The sequence below is a fragment of the Phacochoerus africanus genome, chromosome 1 (assembly GCF_016906955.1).
Source record: "Phacochoerus africanus isolate WHEZ1 chromosome 1, ROS_Pafr_v1, whole genome shotgun sequence".
Lineage (NCBI taxonomy): Eukaryota > Metazoa > Chordata > Mammalia > Artiodactyla > Suidae > Phacochoerus > Phacochoerus africanus.
The window spans coordinates 169,872,678-169,891,793 of NC_062544.1; positions in this window are offsets into that span (position 1 = coordinate 169,872,678).

Consider the following 19,116-nt stretch of genomic DNA (forward strand, 5'->3'; position numbering starts at 1 on the left):
CATACCGTGGGCGCCGCCAAGATTAAAAAAATGCTTCTTCTCTGTGAGGAGCCCTCAAGATGCCAGTCCCTAAAGGAACCACAGTGGCTCTTCACTGAACCCTCTCTCAGGACTCAGTTCTGGGAGGGACTCCAATGTGGCTGCCCTTTTTCAGTCTCTGTACACCAGACTGGCTCCTGAAGCTCTGAATCAGAATGGATTCCCCTGTTCTCAGAACTGTGTCCCCTCCTTTCTCTCTGGTGATGGCCAAAGGGCAAGGCGGCAGCGTTTTCCGTTATCTATGCCCCTGCACCCTAATTTCTCCAACATAAAGGGTCTCTTTATATCAACTCTTCCTGGGCGGTCTGGGCTACTCACCCTTTACTTATGTGTCCCATGTGGCTGAAATTATGTGTATCCTCTTAAAGGAAAACCCTCCCCTGGGAGTTCTCAAAGCTGTTTTCCATCCTGTCCATAAGGAAAAGTAGCTTGTATGTTTCTCACTACAAAAGTAAAGAAATATAAAAGAAGATTATATCCTTTTGGGGGGGCTAAGATAAAATAATACAAAATATATCTCCACCCACCCCACCCCCACCCCCGCTATGACAGCTATTTTTCAATGAAGTTAAAGATTTGTAATATAACAACTTTGTGATATAGTAAATATATTCAACCCATTAGAGGGATTTTATCCTTCCATTTCTCCCCACTCCCAGGGCTGTCCCTGTTTTTACCATACTCTGCTTAAAGATGGTCTGGTCTAATGCCATGTTTATTTGAAAAGGGGGGTGAACTTGATCAAGTCAGGGGCACACCTAGGTCTGAGGGTCCTGACTGCTAATCCAGGGCTCTTTCTGCAACTTGACCCTGCATCTTCATTTCTGGAGAATACTCTCAGGCTGGGAAGGCCACAGGTTTTCCTAGAGGCTGGATGAAAGATGGAAATGAGTCAAGAGAGGTGATCAAGGCAGACCGCTCAGCATCTGCTCTAGTTTTCTGCATCTATCCATGGAACTCATGTGTCTTTTTCCCGGAACCTCTGTGTTCAAACTGCAGCTGGTCTTTAGAGCAGCCTCACCTGCTGTTTACTTTCTATGTCCCTCTCTATCCCAAGCACAAAGTACCCTGCTATGGGGTTTCCATCAAAACTTGTAGCAAGCACGAATTACAGTCTTGGCCACCTGGAAAGCCTTATCGCTTTCCTGGGAGAACTACCCTCTAGCATCCATGTGATCCTGTAGGTTTGGTCCATCCCAACCACCTGTATCCAACCACTTGTGTAAACCCATGTCCCATGCCCAGTATCGAGGCCACAAAGAACAAAGAGCCTTATCTGAGGTCTTAAGAGTTACAATTCAGAAGACACCAATTGGAGTAAAACTGAAAGAGTGTTCTGGGAAAGAGAAAAAGTCAAGGGTTTATAAAGACAAAAGCCACAAGGTTAAAGTTGCTTCATGAGGACTGTGATGCATTCAGACGCAAGTCAGGAAATATTTGCCCTTAAAGAATCCTAACTAATTTTAGGGTAAGGGTTTGACAAATAGGCCATCATGAGTTATTTTAGAGTGAGAATCTGATAAGTATCTGGAGTAGGACAATGCATGGTCAAAAGGTCAAAAGGTCAAATTCCATCCAGGCTGAGAGGTGCAGAAGTCACACTTCCTCAATGGCCTCCTGGCTCCATATTAGAGAGCTCTCTTAGCTATATTGACTCCATTTTTATTTTCCTTCTGCACCAGACAGTCAAAATGCAATATGGCCCTTCCCTGGAATCTTATTTATGGACGCTGGGAGAGATGACTCTTTCCTCTGGGGTCACTAAGCTGAGATGATAAGTCATTTAATTGAGGAATTATTTGACACTATGCATTCTGCTCACACCCTGCCACATGGAGGATGGTCGCCTGCAATAAAGAAATGAGAAATGAGATCACCGTGCCAGGTGATGCAGAGATAGGGGATGAGAGAAAGAAAACAAAATGTGTAGACAGCATTGGGTGGGGCTCAGTGTCCTTTGAACTCACTGGCATATCCCAGTTGAGTCTCTGCTCCATTTAATATATTTCCCCCTCTCAGATTTTTCTTCTGTGTGGTATAACAAGAAATACATTTGGTCTTTGTCTCTGCTTTCTGGCACAGAGCTCCTAAAACCCTTGGAATTTCCTGAGCGATAAGAGTGTCTTTTGTTATTTATAATGAACCCTTTTAGTCACATCTGGGCTTGTGCTGAGGCAGTGACTTAGGGTGAGGCTCCTAGAGAGCCTCAGGATGGGGCTGCTCACCAGAACTACCAAGCCATTATAAGGTTAGAAGATTTAGCCCCACCTACTGACCTCTAGAAAGTGGAAGGACATCTGAAGTTCAAGCTTTGTAAAGACGCTTGAACAGCAAGATTGAATGACTCCAGGTTGGTGAAGACATCAAGGTGCCAGGAGGGTGGTCCAGCCAGAGGGGGCGTAGGGGCTCTGTGCCCATCTCCTAACCTAGACCTGGGAATCCTCTCCTTCTGGCTGTTCCTTTATTGTATCTTAATAGTAAACTGGCAAACATTAATTAAAATGTTCCCCTGAGTTCTGTGAGCCATTCTAGCAAATCATCAAGCCTAAGAACAGAGTGGTGAGAACCTCCAATTTATAGCCATTTGGTCAGAAGTACGAGGGGCTCAGGACTTGCGGCTGGTATCTGAAGTAGGGGCACTCTTCGGGGGACTGAACCCTTAAATCTGTGGGGTCTGACTCTAACTCCAGGTAGCTAGTATCAGAATTGAATTGAATTGTCAGACAATTCAAACTACCACCTCTGGGCTGGTGTCCTGAGAATTGGAAAACTGATTGCTGGTGCTGGAAAACACCTCAAACTTTGTCAAATAGACATAAACTCGTTTGTTTGAGGCTCTGCTTTTATGAAGGGAGCTGCATAGCTACCCTGTGCTGGGAACAGGGGTATGAGTGTGTCAAATCCCCAGCTGTCATATTTGCACTGTTTGTCTTCCTGAAGCCCAGGGACATATCGTGGGTGCTCCCACATGCCTTCAAATGGGTAACACCCCCATATCAGAAGCCCTCCATGTGTCCTTTCCTGCACAATCTACATTTCCTTCCCTCGTCCCTAAATATAACCATTATCCTAAATATATATATATATATATTTTTTTTTTAGTCTTTCTGTCATTTTAGGGCCACACCCGCGGCATATTGAGGTTCCCAGGCTAGGGGTTGAAAAGGAGCTGTAGCCGCTGGCCTAGGCCACAGCCACAACAATGGCAAATCTGGGCTGCATCTACGACCTACACCACAGCTCACGGCAACAACTGATCCTTAACCCACTGAGCGAGGCCAGGTATCGAACCTGTGTCCTCGTGGATGCAAGTCAGGTTCGTTGACCACTGAGCCATGATGGGAACTTCCCATTATCCTAAATTTATAGTAATTATTCTCTTTTCTTAATAGTTTTGTCACCTACGTGCATCCCCAAACACTAAAATTTCTTTTTGCCCTTTTATATATGTGTGTTTGGGGTTTGGGGTGGGGTGTTGGAGAAAGAATCTGTCTTAAACTGAAGAAGAGTATTTTACTGTGGGCAGTGGTTCCCAAACTTATCAGAGAAGTGGTTCTCAAGCTAGAATAAGCCTCAGAACCACCAAGAGATTCATTAAAACACAGATGACTCACTGGGCTCCACTCCCAGGAGGGCTGATTCACTAGGTCTGGAATGAGGACTAAGAATTTGCATTTCAAACCAGTTCCCAAATGACGCTGACAATCCTGGATCAGCACAACACTTTGAGAACCATATACTTTAGTGCATGTGGGGCCAAAGCCAGGGGTGCCCTAAATTCATCTTAACATGAATAGCCAAACCACTGCTATATAAAGGTCAGAAGAACTAGGGTGGCCACTGAGTTCTCTTGGGTGACTAGCCCTGAGGATTTGGATGCATATTTTTCAAAAGAGTGATTAGTGAAATCCCAAGATGTGCCATTTTGCACACAGAAGCCAGATGAAAGATTCTCAACTCCAGCCATATCAGTGAGTCAAAAACAGGCACAAAATGTTCTTTTCCACATCCTTACCCCTCCATTCCATTTGCCACCTCAGCTCTACTGCTGCAGAAATGGAAACCGTGAGTTAGATGGTGGTAGAACTCTAAGTTCAGACTCAATCTCTTCCAACAAAATGCATATGAGGAAAAAAGGAAAGTTCTGTATAAGGAGGGAAAACTAACAATTTTTTTTTCTTCCTTTCCTTTCATCACTGAGCGTACTGGGTATTGTAGTAGCTGGTCTCCAAGAAGGATTCCAGTGACCCCTGCCTGTGGTCCCCTTCCATCTTATACCAGAGGTGGTCTGTGTGACCAATAGAATACAGCAGAAGAGATGGAATGTAACTTCCAAGATTAGGGATAGAAGCCTCAGCTTCTATCTTTCCATCCTGGCCTCTCTCTCTCTCTCATGACTCCTTCTAGGAGAAGCCAGCTGCTGGGTTGTAAGCAGCTCAGTGGAGAGGGCCACATTGCAAGGGACTGAAGCTTCCTGCTGAGAGCCACGTGAGTGGCCTCAGAGGTGGATCATCCACCTTGAATGACAGCAGACACAGATGACACCTTAACTGCAGCCCAATGGATGATCCTGAGCTAGAACCTGAGCTAAACTGCTCCTGGTTTCCTGGTCTCCATGAGGAAAAGAAAATGTTTATGGCTTTAAGCTGCTAAACATGGGGGTTATCTCCCATGCAGCAGTTAATAATAAATACAGATGCTTTTCCAATGATATCCCACTTAAGCCTCTAACACCCCTGAGGGATTGTTACTGTCGTACTTCACTGAATCTAAGATGCCATCAATTTCAAGATGCCCCATGTATTCTATGAACCATAAGGAAAGGAAAGAAATACTGTTAAACTATGACATGCCTTCACTTGTAAGATGTGCTCAAATTTCAAGCATGTTAGAGTGGGAAAAAAATGTCTATCTTAAGACTGATAAAACATTTTATCTAATTTTTATGGCAGGAATTTCTTTTTAAGTGTTAGGCAGATGAAATCTTTCTCTTTCATCCCTGTTATTTAGCTTTGTTTGGAGTAGCTATTTAGTGTATGCCTTTTGAGAGGGTTTTTGTTGGTGGTGGTAGTTTTATGCTTTGTTTTGTTTTGTTTTGACTAGAGAAGTTAACGTGACTTCTAGGGCAAAGCTGCGCTCAGCACAGACCTTGTTTTTAATTGTAGATCTATCTGGGGAAATTTTAAAAGCCATAAGTTTTCCTTCTAATTCTCATACTTATCAAAGGAAGGCTCCTTTCTAGATTCTTAATCAGCGCTGTCCTGTACATTTCCTCTTTGTGAAGTTCAAATGCACTGCCTAGGTGGCCCTTTAAAACCCACCCAAGGCGGCTCCCAGCTCCTTGGAAGAGCTGACATGAGGGTCCACGCCAGCATTCTCACATATATTATCTGAGTCAGACATCATTCCCGCTGGATGTGCGAGGGAAGAGAAGCTGAGAGACATTAAGAAACTTGCTTAAGGTAACAAAACTAGAAGGTGACAAAGGCTTGGGTTCTACCAAGCTGTTGCTACCCCTCCCACATGATTGCGCCTTCTCCAAAGAACAGTGTTGTGGCCTCTCTCCCGGCCATGACTGATATTCAAAGCAAAGCAAAAAAAGCCTGCCAACCCTGTGAGAGTTCTCAGTGGCCTTTAAATAAATACTCCTTTTACATGAAGAGCATGCTGCCTTTCATCTTGGGGACACAGAGTGTTTCATAAACATCATCTCATTGGTCTTCATAGCACCAGGCATTTTCAAACAAATGAGTTAATGTTTGCAGCAAGTCCTTGAGGTTGGAAGACTCTAGGTGCAGTATGAAGGTACAACATTGTTCTGAAGTCTGAATGGCTGTCATGGAGTCATAGTCTTGGAGGGTCTGTCTATGAGAATGGCAGGCTTTCCAAGCCTGGGGATGGAGGCAGGAACTGAGGGAGACAGAGCACACAAAGCCCTATCTGGTTTGGAGAGGGAGTCAGTCCATCGAGCAGAGATGCCAAAGAGGACTCCACTGGCAACTTTGCAACTATCAAGGATTGCCTAATAAGCTGAGTAGAGAAGGATCTTCAGGCCCTGTCTGGGATCATTGGGAATAATTGAGGATGTCTGCCATGGGCTCTGGACTGAAGAGTTTAAAGCATGTGTTCCAGGAATTTTGCCTTTTTTTCTACAGATCAGCGATTCTCAACCTTGACTACATGTTGGAATCATTTGAAGAGCTTTTAAAAAAAAAAATACTCATGCCCAGGGCTCATCCTAATCCAGTTGAATCAGAATTTCATGGAATGAGGTTTGGACTCTATATTATTATCATTATTATTTTTTGGCCATGCCCTTGGCGTGTGGAGGTTCCCAGGCCAGGGATCAAACCCATGCCACATCAGTGACCTGAGCCACAGCAGTGACAACACCAGATCCTTAACCCGGTGAGCCACCAGGGAGGTCCCTATTTTAAAATACCATGATTCTAACTGGCATCCAAGTCTGAGATCCACTGCTGCACGATTATCACTTTCAACGGCAGTGGTTCTCAGCCTTAACTGTACATATGGATTACATGGGTTGTATTAAACTGTATTGATGTCTAGAGGAGGATGGGATTAAGATGGCAGAATAGAAGGACTGGAGCTCAACTTCTCTCCTAACACAACAAAATTTATAACCAAATGCTGAGCAATCTTCACCCAAATGGACTGGAAACTTTCAAAAAAGATATCCTACCCCAGAAGACAGAGGAGGCCACATCAAGATGTAAGAGGGGTGATTACACGATATAAGCAACTCCATACCTCTGGGTTGGGAAGCCCCTCAGACTGGAAAGTAACTGTATCACAGAGATTCACTTGCAGGAGTGAGACTTCTGAGGTGAACATCAAACTCCCACTCGTGGGGATCTGGAACTGGGAGAAAGAGCCCCAGAAGCATCTGGCCTAGAAGGCCAGTGGGCCTGTGCACAGGAACTCCACAGGACTAAAGGGAAGTGGAGACCCCATCCTTAAAAGGCACAGACAAATTCTCATGTGCGCTGTGTCCCAGGGCAAAGCAAAGTCTCCACAAGAATCTGGGTCAGACCTGACTGCATTTCTTGGAGGACCTCCTGGGAAAACAGGAGTGGTTGTGGCTTGTTGTGAAGGAAGGACATTGGAAGCAAAGCTCTTGGGAATATTCAGCATTGTGCCTTTCTCTGGAGGTGGCCATTTTGGGAAAATCTGGCCCCACCCATCAGCACTGAGAAGCCCCAGAGCCAACAACAATCCAGGTGGCATCACAGCACCACCCATCAGTAAACAGGCTGCCTAAGGACCCCCCAGGCACACAGCTACCTCTAATCTCACCCAGAGACAAAGCCCACCCACCAGAGGGATAGGAATCGGCTCTACTTACCAGGGGGCAGGCATCAGTCCCTCCCATCAGGAAGCCTACAGCAATACCCCATACTAACTTCAGCCACAAGGGGGGCAGATGCCAGAAGTAAGAGAGGCTACAACTCTAGTATCTGTAAAAAGTCACCACACCAAAAACCTATAAAAATGAAAAGACAGAGAACTATAACTCAGATGAGGGAGAAAGAAAAAATCCCCCAAGAAAACAGCTAAGTGATCAGGACATTCTCAAACTCCACAGGAAAAAAGACTTTAGTCTGTTGATGCTGAAGATGCAAGACATTGGAAATAAATTGGAGGCAAAGATGGATAATTTACAGGAAACACTGAGCAAAGAGATACAAGATATAAAACTTAAACAAGAAGAGATGCAAAATAAAATAACTGAAATAAAAAATTCATTAGAAGCAGCTAACAGCAGAATACAGGAGGCAGAAGAACAAATAAGAGAGGTGGAGGACAGATTAGTGGAAATCATGGATGTGGAACAGAAAAGAGAAAAAAGATTGAAAACAAATGAAGAGAGTCTCAGAGAACTCTGGGACAACGTGAAACGCACCAACATCCGTATTATAGGGGTGCCAGAAGGAGAAGAGAGAGAGAAAGGGACAGAAAATATATTCCAAGAGATAATAGCTGAAAACTTACCTAACATGGGAAAGGAACCACTCACTCAAATCCAGGAAGTGCAATGAGTACCATATAAAATAAACCCAAGGAGGAATACCCAAGACACATATTAATCAAACTGACCAAAATTAAAGACAAAGAGAAAATAAACTGTATTGACGTCTAGAGATCAACCCTGCATATCCTGATTTAATTGAGCTGGGGTGTGGCCTAGACATTAGGAATTTCAAAAGCTATAGCAATACAGCAATTTTTTCTTTTTCTTGACCTTTTTTTTTTTTTTTTTTTTCCTTTTTAGGGCTGCACCTGAAGCATATGTAAGTTCCCAGGCTAGGGGTTGAATCAGAGCTACAGCTGCTGACCTACTCCACAGCCACAGCTCCGATCCTTAACCCACTGAGCAAGGCCAGGGATCAAACCCATGTCCTCACTGATACTAGTCGGATTCGTTTCCACTGTGCCACAATGGGAACCCCAGACCTTCATTTTTAGAGCAGTTTTAGATTCAATTTCAAGAAAGTTGAATAGAAAGTATAGAGTTTAGGTGTTCCGGTCGTGGCTCAGTGGTTAACGAATCTGACTAGGAACCATGAGGTTGCGGGTTCAATTCCTGGCCTCACTCAGTGGGTTAAGGATCCGGCATTGCCGTGAGCTGCGGCTTGGATCTCGTGTTGCTGTGGCTCTGGTATAGGCTGGCAGCTATAGCTCCGACTTGACTCCTAGCCTGGGAATCTCCACATGCTGCAGCAGCGGCCCTAGAAGGGGCAAAAAGACAAAAATAAACAAATAAATAAATGAAAATATAGAGTTCAGTTCTTATATGCCCCCTGCCCCCATGCAGTTACAGTCTGCCCCATTGACAACATCCTCCACCAGAGTGGTACATTTGTTACAATTGATGAACCTACAAGGACACATCATAATCATTCAGAGTCCATTATTTACTTTAGCATTCACCCTTGGTGCCTTACAGTCTCTGGGTTTAAATAACTGTAAAATGTCCTGTATCCACCATTATAGTATCATACAGAGTAGTTTCATTGCCCTAAAACTTCTCTATCCTCTCTCTATTCATCCCTCTCCCCCTTCTCAACCACTGATCTTTTTACTGTCACCATAGTTTGACCTTCTCCAGAAAATATAGTTGGAATCACACAGTAGCTATAGACTTTTCAGATTGGCTTCTTTCATTTAATAACATACATGAAAGTTTTCTCCCTGTCTCCTCACGGCCTGAGAGCTCATTTCTTTTTAGCACTAAGTAATACTCTGTTGTTTAGAGGTACATAGTTTTTTATTCATTCACCTACTTAAGGACGTCTTAGTAGCTTCCAGGTTTTTACAAGTATGAATAAATCTACCATAAACATCTATGTGTAGGTTTTTGTGAAAATGTAAGTCTTCAAATCATTTGGGTTAATACCAAAGAGCATAATCGCTGGATTATATAGTAAGAGTTTGTTTAGTTCGCCAAGAAACTGCCAAACTGTCTTCTAAATTTGCATTTCCACCTGAGATGAATGAGAATTCCTACTGCTGCACATTCTCACCAGTATGTGGTGTTGTCAGTGTTTTGGATTTGGCCTTAACAATAGGTTTATTGTAGTATCTTGTTTAATTTGCAATTCCCTAATGACATCTGATGTCGTTTCTTTTCATGTGCTTATTTGCCATCTGTATATCTTCTTTGGTGAAGTGTCTGGCCAAGTCTTTTGCCCATTTTTAAATCAGACTGTTTTCTTATTGTTGAGAGTCAAGAGTTCTTTATATATTTTGGATAATCGTCACTTGCCAGATGTGTCTTTTGAAAATATTTTCTCCCAGCCTGTGATTTGTCTTCTCATTCTCTTGGCAATGTCTTTCACGGAGCAGAAAATTTTAATTTTAATCAAGTCCAGCTTACCAGTTATTTCTTCCACAGATTATGCTTTTGGCGTTGCATCTAAAAACTTGTGGCCATGTCCAAGGTCATCTATATTTTTCTCCTATGTTATTTTCCAGGAGTTTTATCATTTTGGACTTTACATTTATGTCTGTGATCCATTTTGAGTTAATTTTTGTGAAGGGTGTAAGGTCTGTTCCAGTAGTTCATGACTTGGGTGAGGAAGAGGAAGATGAGGCAAGAATTAATGACAGCAACAATGTGGAACTACTGTTCTAATATTTTTATTCATGGACAAAATAGTAATATATCGAACACAAAACTTTATAGTGAATTTTCATATAAATTTTAATTTAACCATTCCAATCATGATAGGCTGGTAGAGATAATATTATCATCTCCCCTTTGCAGGTTAGAAAATTGATGCCCAGAGAAAAAGTAGCTTGTCCAAGATCCACAGCCAAATTCAGGGCTTTTGAAATGAAAACCTTTACCCCTTTTTTTATGACTGCACCCACTTCATGGGGAAGTTCCTGGGCCAGGAACCACACCCCAGCCACAGAAGTGACAATGCTGGATCCTTAACTGCTAGTCCACCAGGGAACCATACCCTTTTTATAGATCTTCAGCTATTTAAATGTCTGTGGTTTTTCAGTTCCTCAAATGTGCTTATCAAACAAGAGTCCACCAGTCATTTAATTCCCTGTGGCATTAAAGGGAGGATGATTTCCAAAGAGTAAAAGAAGGAACCTTCAAAAAGGCAAGCGGAGAGAACCAGCTATCTCTGGTCTAAGGAAACTGTTTAGTTTGTTTTACCTTCAGAAGCAGAGCTGATGAGAGTGTTTGAGGTTTGGAGCCATGAAAAGGGAGAGTCTAGGGAGACTCTGCAGCCCTTCTCATTCTTTTTGGCTTTTTAGGACCACACCCATGGCATATGGAGGTTCCCAGGCTAGGGGTCCAATCGGCGCTATAGCTGCTGGCTACACCATAGCCACAGCAACGCTAGATCCAAGCTGAGTCTGTGACCTATACTACAGCTCATGGCGACGCCGGATCCTTAACCCACTGAGCAAGGCCAGGGATCGAACCCACAACCTCATGGTTCCCAGTCGGATTCGTTTCTGCTGCACCACAATGGGAACTCCATCCTTCTCATTCTTTCTCTCTATCCCTAACCCTGTTCTCCCACGCCGCACCTCTCCACAAACCATCAAACTCTGGTGTCCTCACCTGTTTGGGGAGTTCTGATGATGTGGACATGAATATTTCTCTCATTATACAAGATGAGACTCACCATCCCCTTTCACATGATGCTACCCTGTTTTCAAAGAAACGCCCAGTAGTTCACAGGTTACCTGACTCACAGTGCTCCCTGGCCCTCCAGGCATGGACACTGAAGGCTGAGTCACCCAGTTTGCCTTTGCCGGGTAAAAAACTGGTTACTAATACGTCACTTCATTTCTGTCTCTTTCCAACCTTCAGCTTTGCCTGCCACATATCCTTGCCATGAACTTGCCTTTCGTACTTCTACACCCATGCACGAGGGGAAATATTGGCAAATGCAGAGGGAAGTTGTTTCTCAATCTTTGCAGGAGTTTGTGTGTTACACATACTGCTGCCCACACTCACGTACAAGAACACCCTGTGATAAACACATTTGGACTCAGAAATGGACTTGGTGAGAGAACTGGTCTGATCTTAAATTATGGAGGGATGAAATGTCTTATAATTAGGCTATTTATAGCTTTGAAATTCTGTAGTCTCCCCCACTCAAAGTGGTCTCCACCTTGGAGATCAAGACAGCTACAACTGACACTTTTTTTTCCCAAAACTGTGACATTGCAAATCAAGATTGCCCCCAAATCTAGGGAGCTAGATTACCTACAGAATTGGAACATGATCCACAAAGATGGTCCCCTGCACACCTGTTCAAGAGCAGAAGAAATGTACAGAGCACGTATCAGAGTTCCTGTCCATTGAACAGGCAGCAGCGAATTATATTGAGAATTTTCGGAGTTCCCGTCGTGGCGCAGTGGTTAACGAATCCGACTAGGAACGATGAGGTTGCAGGTTCGGTCCCTGCCCTTGCTCAGTGGGTTGACGATCCGGCGTTGCCATGAGCTGTGGTGTAGGTTGCAGACGCGGCTCGGATCCCGAGTTGCTATGGCTCTGGCATAGGCCAGTGGCTGCAGCTCCGATTGGACCCCTAGCCTGGGAACCTCCATATGCCACGGGAGCAGCCCAAGAAACAGCAGAAAGATAAAATATATATATATATATATATATATATATATATATATATATATATATATATATATATATATATAGAGAGAGAGAGAGAGAGAGAGAGAGAGAGAGAGAGAGAGAGAATTTTCTTTTCATCTGAAGCTCCTGGTCATCATCAAAGGACTCCTCTGACCTCTATCCTGGATCATCATTTAATGAAGTTGTCATGGTTCCAGCTCTGTGCTTTTCTTTTCATTTGCTGTTCAAAGCTGTAGACCTAGGGTCTGATAGCTAAATAATTTAGGAAGTTCTGAGTTAAACAGTTTTTTGCAACAACACTTCTCAGAACTTAGGAAATGTTTATGTGTGTGAGGAACCTTCAGGAAACTTTGTATTGTGTGCCCCCTTTGTCAAGCTTTTTCAAGGACATCTCACAGGACATCTGATGAAGCCTTAGACAGAGACTGCTATTGCTTCCTCTGTTCTGGGTTGCACTGTGTGCCCTCAAAAAAGGTATACTGAAGTCCTAATACCCAGTTCTTCATAATGTGACCAGATTTGGAGATTTGGTCTTTATAGAGGTAATCAAGTTAAAATGAGGTCATTAGGGCGGGACTAATGCAATACGACAGGTGTTCTTATAAAAAAGGGAAATTTGGAGACAGACATGCACAGAGGAAAGACAGTGTAAAGAGGCACAGGGAGAGGGTAGCTTTCTACAAGCCAAGAAATCCCCAAGGCTTCCAGGAGCGAGGCTACAGGCCTGGAACAGAACCTCTGTTCAGACGGAGCATGGTCCTGCTGACATCTTGGGATCCGACTTCTGGCCTTCAGACTGTGAGACAATACATCTCTGTTGCTCTAAACTATCCAGTGTGTGATACTCTGTTACAGCAGCTCTAGGAAGCTGACACCTCCCCTAATATCCATTCTTCTAGCTAAATGGTAGGCAAACTGAGTTCATTTTTTATCTCTCTTTACTTCTTTTTAAAATTTTTTTGAAAAATTTTATAATAAGCTTAAAAAAACCCAAAAATACCCATTGTTTTCCTCTTCCATTATAATAAAAGTATCAATTTTTAGCTAGGTGGATGGCCAGCTAGGCTAGGGGTCAGCAAACACTCTTGGTAAAAAGCCAGATAGTAAATATTTTAGGTCTTGTGGGACATATGTTCACTATCATAAGTACCCAATTCTGCCATCATAGCCAGAAAGCAACCATAGATGATATGTAAACAAATAAGCAAGGCTGTGTTCCCATAACTCTATTTACAAAAACAGGCAGTAGACTAGATTTGGCCCATGAGCTATAGCTTGTTGGCCCCTGATCACCATCTATTGCATGCCAGGCACTCTTCTAGAAGCTAGGGATAAAATAGTGAGCAGCAGAGTCAAGGACTCTGTTCACAGTCATGTCTTCCGCACCTTCTGCAGTACAGGGCATGCAGTGTACAATCCAGAAATACTGAATCAGTAAGTGATTGACAGTCCCTTGGCGGGAAGAGAGGAACCAAGCCTTGTGGTAGCTGGGCCAAGGGGAAAATGCTGGGCCCCCTGAGATGCTAACTAAAGCATAACAAATGAATCTCCATTGGCAGTTTGATTCCTTAATAAGGCAAAACTAAACAAATCTACATCAGTAAGTCCTAATATGCAGCCCCCCAAAAAAAATGTACAAGAATGATCATAGCAATCTATTTCCTGAACACAACCCAAATACCCATTAATAGAATTATGGGTAAATGAACTGTAATACATTCAAACCTTGGAACATTATGCAGCAAAGGAAATAAACAAATTACTGCTACATGAGAAGACATAGATGAATCTCAAAGACATTGCAAACTGAAACCATCTACCCCCCACCCTGTACATGGACACTGAGGACTGAAACCATAAACCACTTCCAGGCTTACTGTCTATTAGGATTTCATTTTTCCACAGTCTTTGTTAGCACAGCTTTACTATTCCAGGGTGCTCTTGCCCAGGCAAATAACTTTGTTGTTTGTTGTAGGAACTTCCTGAAAGACCTATCATCTCTCCCACAGAGAACATCAACAGTTTACATCTCCAGAGTCTTTGAACCTCTTACCTCAAAATCCTTACCTTGTTGTTCCCATCAATTCCAGAAGATATTGTAATCCTTATAAATCCTATTCAAGTCTTTCCATCAAAAGACTTACCTTAAACCAGAATCAAAAATCTCAAATTTGGAGTTCCCGTTGTGACTCAGTAGGTTAAGGACACAACTAGTATACATGATGATGTGGGTTTGATCCCTGGCCTCACTCAATGGGTTAGGGATCCAGCATCGCAGCGAGCTGCAGTGTAGATCTCAGATGTGCCTCAGATCCTGCATTGCTATGGCTATGGTGTAGGCTGGCAGCTGCAGCTGCAATTCAACCCCTAGCCTGGGAACTTGCATAAGCTTCAGGTGTGGCCATTAAAAGGAAAAAAATATCTCAAATTCACCTTTTTTCTTTCCCCGTCTAACATACTACCAAAACTCTTTCAAGGTGGTATTCTCCCTGATGTCAGTAAACAACACACTCGGCTTTGTCTTAAGAACAGACTGTTCTGATGATATTTTGGGAGGCAGCATTCAACAGTATGATTTAGTGAGAAAAAACAGACACAAAAGAGAACATGCTTTATGAATCAATTTATATTAACTTCAAGAACAGGCAAAACTAATATACAATGAGGGAAATTGGAACTGTAGTTATTCTGGGGGTGTGTGGTGGTGGTGGAGTGCATTTTACCTGGGAGAGGATGTGAGAGAGTTCTCTGGGTGGTAGAAATGTACTGTATTTTGATTTAAATGGTAGTTATACAAGTAGAAACATATGTGAAAATTGATTGAGGTGTAGATTTTTGTGTGCATGTTAATAGCACATAAAAAGTGACTTTAAAAACATGTTTGAAATTTTTGTTAAGGTTCAAAATGTAATAGGTGTCAGAGGTTATGGGGAGAGCTGCCTGTAGTTTTAGAATGATTGCTTAGTCAAGGTTTGCCTTAAGCAACCTGGAGGCAGGTATTCAGAGACCTCCCAATCTGGCGATCTCAAATTTGCTTTCAGACCCTCCTAGGCATTTTCTATACCTGAGACAGGAGAGGTCACTGCAATTGGCCCTGAACCCTGCACATGAATCAATATCCGTACATGTAACAAAGAAGGTTCTTGCGAGACTTAGCAAGTGGAATGCTTGACATACAGTCATATTCCAGGATGCAACTTGTGAATATAAACATCTTGAAATGGCCCCTCTCGGGGACTCTAGCATTGCTCGTATAAAAACCTAATGTGTGGTATATTGCATAAGGGGACTCACCATTTCTTTCTCTATTTTAAGGATTTAGCTGCATCGGTTGAGATTATATCCTGAATTGTGTGGACAAAAGTGGGTGAGGGGACAGCATCGATGATTTCTGTTCTCATTATTTGTGAGATTCACTTGTGGTGTCTCATTTGTGGTAGTCTGTTCTTTTAAATTGCTGTACAGTAGGAAAACGTGTGTGTGTGAGGGGGGGGGTAAGGGAGAGATAGGAGATAGATAGGTAGATAAATTCTAGGAATTAACATGAAATCAGCTCCAGAGAGGCCTAAGAGACATCTCTAACTGCAGTAATCACAATAAGTGTCTAAAATGACAAAGACATACACACACACACACACACACACACACACACCCTTTATGTGAAAAGGGGAAAAGGAGTAACCTGTACTAGCCCAGAGTGGGTGACTCAATCCCTCTACTTGTTTAGACGCGTTGGATCATTTTCACAAACTGGGCTGGGCAAGTCCTATAAACCCAGGCTGTTGCCAACCTGCCTCTCATCTCAGAAAATTACAAAGAGGAAGACTCAGGCTGTGTTACAAAATGCCCTGATAAAGGACCAATGCGTAAAGTAAAGGTATTTCATTACTTTCATTTTTAAAATGAAAAAAATATACATATTTGATATTTATAAAAATCTCATTTAGTAGCTGGCCTGAGCAGATACCATCTACTTACATTTCCCAAATACAGAGTGGGGAGCACGGCCTCCCCATAATATTTTTAGCCTGTGGTTACTGCTTGTCTCACCTGGCCCATCCCTCTGCCTAATTGCAGGCACAATTATTCCCCAGTGTTTACTGTAGAATGACTCCTCTGTTTGCCCACAAAAACAATGGTTTTCTCATACACTTGGGGAGTTTCCTCTAAAGACTGTGGACCACTCCCTGAATGATTTTTGGACTGAATCTTTCTTCTCTCTTTTTTGTTTTCTTTCCAAAATTAAGAAGTGTTCACGGGAGTCACTTCAGTAAGTACAGATAAGCAAAATGAATCAAGACAAAAATCACCCAGAATCAAGTCCGAATTACTTTTTAGTGTATATATATATATATGCATAATTTTTTCTTGTCTTTTAGGGCCACACCTGCAGCATATGGAGGTTCCCAGCCTAGGGGTCCAATCGGAGCTATAGCCACTGGCCTACGCCAGAACCACAGTAACGCGGCAATGAGGGATCTGAGCTGCATCTGGGATCTACACCACAGCTCACGGCAATAGATTCTTAACCCACTGAGCAAAGCCAGGGATCAAACCTGCATCTTCATGGGTGCTAGTCAGGTTCATTAACCACTGAGCCACAATAGGAACTTCCCAATATGCATAACATTTTATTGTGCTGACTACATTTTATTAAACTAGTTCTTTGTTGTCAGACATTTAGGCCCTTGTTGTTTTTCTTGGTGTAAACAACACTCCCCAAATTATCCCTGGAAACTGAACATCCTTGATGATTCTCTTAAAATAAATTTCCAAAAGTAAAAATGTATTGAGTTAAAAAATAATGGGCTGATTTTATAGATTGTCGCTTTTCTGAAAAACTGCAGCAAACCCCATACCTATTTCCACTAGGGTTAGTGTCAAAGGAAACATAATCAAAAAGATCTTACTCACATGCTAAAACCAAATTGTAGTGAAGGCATCATTCCCATCAGTTTCCTTAGATTTCAGTTCAAGAAATTTCCTTAATGCAGGTGGTTATTTGTGGACTTGGTAACTATGGAAAAATGGTACACAGGGGGAATTTTCTAACCTTGAAGCCATGTGTGCTATTCAGGTGATTTCAGTTTCTATAGAAATTTTTGTTTTTACGTTGCCAAGTGATAATGAGCTGTTTCAATACAGTCCCTGTGGGAATTTCCAGCCAAATTCAGGGGTTTAAAGACCCAGAGTATAAGCTATGAATAGAAATAAACCAGCATTGAAGGGAACTTGTGTAAGGGATTTCCTCTGGACAATGGCAATGTCTACTATTAAAGGAAACTAGGTGAAATTTTGAGTCATTCAAATCTGGGCTCCAATGGGGATGACTGAGGGTCACAGGAGCCTGTCAAACCCTTACTTGGTGAGAGAGCCTGAGTTGCAGTGTTGGAGGAAACAAGACTCCAGCACCTCTGGGCAAGGGTGGCAGAGGAGGTACAGGGGGCCAAGGAGAAGAGTGGGTTTTCATGTAAGACTGACCTGGACTCACTCATAGTTTTTTCACTTGCTCAAGAGGTGGCCTTGGGCAGACTGCTTAACCTTTTTTTCTAAGATTCTACAGTATGGAGATAAGCACCACCTTCCAGGGCTCTTGAGGGATTTCCGTGAAATCGTATGTGTGGAAAGGAAGGACAATAATTGACACGTTGTAGTTTGAATTGCTATAATTACTATCATGGTAATGGCCGGTCATTATTGCCATTTCCTCTGAGGATAGATTTAGGGGGAAAAATGCTTATGACTGGTCATTATGCCTCTTTTTTTAAACCCTCTGTTGCAAGAGTTCTTAACCTGGTGTCCAAGAACGCCTAAGAGGCTTGTGGATAGTATCTGAGTAGGCTGAGGTGAGGGGGGAACAGGAGAAGGTGTTATACGTGGATCAGAAAAAACATTTTCATTGTTTTTATTAGCCTTTAACAAAAATTTACTATTTCCTTTGTTGTAATTGCATGCAACAAATCACAGCATTATCACCAACACTGGTCATCCTTTGATCAACACTATAAAATTGTACATGTTTTCATATCACATTAACATTGTTGCATGTATCTCAAAATATCATTCAAGTGGAATCATATTTCAAAAGTACAGTAGTTCTTCAATACCCCTCATTAGCCCACTGTTAGTTCAAACATAATCACTGTTTTCCTGTCTATATGGAGCTGACTATCAAGACAACCATCTTATAATTTTAAAAAATATTTTGATATATTCAATATCCCCTAATAAACCATAATGGAAAAGAATACGAGAAAGAATATGTATATATGTATAACTGAATCACTTTGCTCTAAGAATTTAACACATTATAAATTAACTATACTTCAATTAAAAAAATTTTTGGACAAAATATTCTGATATATTGGTTTACTTTGTCTTTGTACTTTATGCATTTTAAAAAGTATTCTTCAAAGGAATCCATAAGCTTCACCAGACAGCCAGAAAGACGGAGGCACAAGAAAGATTAGAACCTTTCAGGCAGGAGACCTTGCTCTCAGGCACTCTGCTGTCTAACAGCCAATAAATCTTCTTTATTAACTCACTTGTCTGTTGTGGAGGCCAATAAATACCAAAAGCAGGTGATTTCTGTAGACAGTTCTCAACAGGTCAGGGTATCCCATCACTTGAAAAAGCCTAACTCTGTACAACAGAAGTAAAATATCGAGAGAGAAAATGTCTGGTACCTTGCTCAGGAGCTGGATGTGTGGAGCATCCAGTGGAAAGGGAAATTGACTATCTAGGGTGATGGCGCTGAGGGCTGGTAGAGCAATGACAGTGCATAGATAGCAGACAAAGGTAGATGAGGAGGGAGAGGATGAAGAAGAGAAAGGGGGATAAAGAAACCAGAAGACACGAAGCCCTTAGCAATAGAAACTATACAACCTAGATTGCAGGGGGAAGGAAGAAAAAAGGAGGAACTTGAAACAAAGGAC